The following is a 5,050-nucleotide window of genomic DNA, read 5'->3' on the forward strand; positions in this document are numbered from 1 at the left end:
TAGTCTACTTACAATGTATATGTCTCTTTTTCACCCCTTATTTATGGCGGTAGATGTGTGTCATAATTAACTTATTAGATTTTACATAGTCTTTTTATTTTGGGTACCATTTACATTGGCGAATGGATAGTGACTTTTCGTATTCTGATACTCACTTTTCACATTCGGATAGTGACTTTTCGTATTCTGATACAGTCTTCTCATTCGGATAGTGACATGAACATTTGGAGGGGAGGGGAGGGGAGGGAAAGGCTAGTATTCAATAGTCTAGTACCCAGGACTTCACGTCTAGATTGCACGTGGGTTTGTTGGTGTTTTTCCAAGATGGCGGACGTGCCAGTGGGAGCTGGTATTCGATCCTTCTTATTGGACTTACTGAGGCAGGTAGAATCTCCAGATCTTTCGGAAGAGACCATTGATCATGTTGTGTTTAGACTGGAACAGATTTCACGTCATTTGTATCGAATAATAGTTATGTGTTATCCTTCAGAAGATTCCTTAATTGAAGCTGTTGGCGATTGTATCAACATGTTGTCCAACTACATTTCATTTTCCAACTCGTCTTCCCATGTTACTGCTATTGAATCGGGTGCCAGGGGCCGTCCAAAATATTGTATTACTCTTGCGAGCATAGAATTCCTACTTATCCCTTGATATATCACCAACTGTTTTATCATCTGAACTTGCTGGATTATTTCATCCAGCTCATCATCACTCAAAGTAGACCATTTATCACCAACAGCAATCCCATACTTTTTTAAACGTCTGTTAATGGTGCTACGTGAAACCCCTAGTGCTTTTGCAATGTCTGTAGCAATGTCTGTCCTGGGTACTAGATTGAATACTAGCCTTTCCCTCCCCTCCCCTCCCCTCCAAATGTTCATGTCACTATCCGAATGTGAAGACTGTATCAGAATACGAAAAGTGACTATCCGAATGTGAAGACTGTATCAGAATACGAAAAGTGACTATCCGAATGTGAAGACTGTATCAGAATACGAAAAGTGACTATCCGAATGTGAAGACTGTATCAGAATACGAAAAGTGCTATCCGAATGTGAAGACTGTATCAGAATACGAAAAGTGACTATCCGAATGTGAAGACTGTATCAGAATACGAAAAGTGACTATCCGAATGTGAAGACTGTATCAGAATACGAAAAGTCACTATCCATTCGTCAATGTAAATGCTACCCAAAATAAAAAGACTATGTAAAATCTAATAAGTTAATTATGACACACATCTACCGCCATATATTTACGCATTCGAAATATTTTTGTCAATCTAGATGAGATTCACTCGTACAATACTTGATCCCGCACACTCCTAAAAGTTTTATTGAAAATTTTCAAGACTTGGAATACAAAAGCGTTCTCTTTCAATGTCGGCGTTAACTTTTGGAATAAAATCCCAGAACATTTACGAGGTTATCAAAATTTTGCTTCAAAAATGAACTTAAACAAATGCTTCAGGATTGTCGTAAAAATACCGGGTGATCATGTTGGAATCTCCCAGCTTCCATTTACGAGGAAAATGCCATAATTAGCATGGAAAAAACTAAAAATGTACTTAATTAAAAACTTGCAGGTTTTTTTTTCTCTTACTCTCTCGAAAAGACTCTTTTAAATTTGTATTAATAAGAAAAGCCTATATCTTAAGTAAGTAATACTTTGTATTGTAAATATTTGATATAATTTAATAGCATTGTTCATCATTAATTAATAGCAATTGTCCTCGAATAATTAACTATACATTTTTTTAACTTATTCCTTCTCTTTTTTCCTCTAGTTCTAACTTAACTAAGGCCGCGCTTACCCAATAACGGACGAATTTTTTAACCGCGCTCAAAAATTTGTACGTTTAGGGGTTCCGTTCACGCGGGACTGAGCTATCCAAACGAAAATATCGTACGCCTAGCCGTGCAAATTTGGGAAGCCGGAAACAGTATGTTTTGCGCATGACATCCGGTTAAATGTAAAGGGTATGTACAGGTCGAATTTTTTACCGGTTAAAAATTCATCAGGTACAGTGTAAACACAGCTTAATGATCACATAGATGGAATGTGGAAGACAGCGCAATTGGTTATACTTTCTATTTTAGTCTTTTTCGCATTAATTCCCATCCTCCTGACGAAATTAAGCGGCTGGTTAATGCTTTGATCATATCTCAACTTGGTTATTCTAATAGTTTACGTTATGGCGGCCTTCCAAATTATCAGAAAGAAAAGTTACAGAGAGTGCAAAACACTGCAGCAGCTGCGCCTGATCGATTGGCAGAAGGCGCAAAACGCTCAGATCATATTACACCCGGTTTGAAGGACTTTAATTGGTTACCAGTTGAGTCGAGAGTATTGTTTAAGATTAATCATGTCTTACAAGATCCTCCATGGACTTGACATGATGAAACTTAATCCATTCAGCTCCTAATTTTTTCCCAAGGAAATTAAAACAGCAGATTTCATTTTCACATCTTACACCAAAATACGAAAGATTATAGCTGAGATGAAATGGAACAAGTACAGCATTATTTTTGAAAACAGCGAAAAGGCCAGACTACCAAGTTATGTTGAAAATTTTAAATTTAATTTATTTCCCAATCGCATTTTTTTAGATTAAAACTCATTCTCAATTTTATTCCGATTTGTCTCAGCTATAAATTTGCTTATTTTTAGGGCCAAACCGACCAAATGTACACCATATGTTATCTTTATTTTATTTTTGTAATATGATATCATAATTACGTAGAATTGAAGACGTCATTACACATCAGAAAACGATCAATTTCACAAATTGATTTTATGAATAGGTTGAAAACATAAGAAAAACCTCTTAGATATTCTACTTTTTTTCCATATAGCAACTGCGTGACAGGTAAATACGTAATACCCCCCTTTAAAAATATACAAAACATATCCATATGATACTAAAACAATAACAACTAATCTTCTTATGCATTTTAATCATCCTCAATTAGATCTTTTTTTTTTTTTTTTTGAAGAAGAAGAAGAAGAAAATAATCGAAAGTTAAGAAACAGATAAATACCTTCACTTCAATAATTTGGTCGAGTTTACTATAAATGAAAAATCGCACGACCTTCTCGTACAATTCGTTAATAGTCGTGATGTTTTGAAAGTTCTTTAAAACTGCTATCTCGCCTAAGGGCTCTTTAAAGGCTAAAAGCTCTTACATATTAATAACGACTTGCAATTTTTTGTACTTATACAAAGTGGACGAAGATTATGAAACAATTTTAAACTTGACATTTCGTTTTTAAAGTTTTAATTTTAAGATTTGTGGCGACAAGTTTACTCCAATTTTCTCGACGTTTCGACATCATTTTCAAGAGTGAAGAGATCATCTGAATTGCAAGAACTTATAAAAATATCAGAGAATAAATTCAACGAAAGCCCTATGGGACTATTTCCAAGCAAAAGTCTCGATTTTGAGGCTTTAATGGCAATAAATATATAAGTCCCCTGCTGTTACTCCAACTCCACCGCACAGCAAGAGAGAGAGAGAGAAACACGCCCACGAGAATAACTCAAGCAATTTATGATTATACGAAACCAAAACGGCCAGTAGTCCTAACAACTACGAATTGTTAGGAAAAATCAACAAGACGAAATTTGGGGTAAACTTCAAATACTATTTTCAAGGAAAACAGACTGTAATCTATAAGAAGTAGAGTACACAAACATTTAAATGACGATTTTTCCCATTTCCAGTATACACTGAATTGCGAATTATTGTCGGGTTCAAAGCATAGTGTACATAGAAGTTTATAATCCAAAATGCTTCTAACCCTCTAGACGTGAACGCTATGATATACTGAATATGTTATCTTAGAGAAAAACATCTTCTTTTTCTAATTTTCAAACATTGTTATCATTCTATAGTTTCCAGTTGCTATATATAGTTCACTATTCTGTGCAACGCACACCTGCAGATTTCAGTTTCGGCTTAGTGTGAATTTGAAGATAAACATCCCAGCTAGGGTTTGTTTTCATGTTCACTAAACAACATGCTGGAAACTTCTTGTTCCACTGTTTAGAAAATATAAAATAAACATAAAAACAAGATTGAGTTGTGTATTATATGTAGTTTTCTGTAAGCTGTCTCTCAATGAATCACATTTTTTATCTACACCTATTTTTAAAAACGTTGTCGGTCGGATATCTGAAATCGATATCTGAGACTGAGAAGCCTCACGCTGCAAGTTAATGTATATACAGCCGAACAATGTAGTTTTCTTTTTGATTGGAAAATGAAGAATGACTAAGTTAGAAATGCGTTCTTTGTATTTTAGCACTAAAAAAAAAAGTACACCAAGATCTCCCATTTCAGTTCTTGGACGGACAACGTTTTTTGAAATAGGTGTATATAGAAATATGGTTTATAAATGCTTTTTTAAGTCACCTCCAGTTAAGAAAAAAAATGTAAAATCAAATTGTAGAAAATCGAACTGTAGAAACATGTCTTGGTAAAAACATGGAACTTAAAAGTGTCGTATTTCACGCTCTTAAACTTATTCAAATAACATTATGTAATTATTCGTCTATAGTCCTTGAGCTCGTTTAGTTTTCTTAAATATTTATATTCTCCCTAGAAGTTTGGGTGTCATGGTGACCCCGAAACAAACGCGGTTGCTATACGGTGCTTTTCTACTGTTTGCTGACTGAAGTTCACGGAGTTTTTGATTCATCTTTTTTTGTAGCTTCGGTTCTTGTTTTTATTAACGTTTGTGTATATTTTCGGGTTTTATTTATTATCGATAATTATTTTTCAGTCTTTTCTTATTTCTATATTTTTATTCAATGTTATTTTGTCACCCTTAGCCATAAAGCAGGGGAGAAATCATAAAGTCGTACATTTTTAAAACTACTTTAAGAGTCAACAAGTTCCCTGATAAGATAACCTGCTAACGATTCAGGATGGCATCTTGCTGAGTAGATCAATACCACTTACGTCTGAATAATTAATTGCTTAATCATCAAGGGTGGACCTTTGCAGTTTTGGCCATTTTACTTCCTATCCTTCGAGTACGAAGG

The sequence above is a fragment of the Actinia tenebrosa genome, unplaced genomic scaffold, assembly GCF_029948245.1.
Source record: "Actinia tenebrosa isolate PJP-AT-01 unplaced genomic scaffold, QUT_ActTen_1.0 PGA_scaffold13__45_contigs__length_12533684, whole genome shotgun sequence".
Lineage (NCBI taxonomy): Eukaryota > Metazoa > Cnidaria > Anthozoa > Actiniaria > Actiniidae > Actinia > Actinia tenebrosa.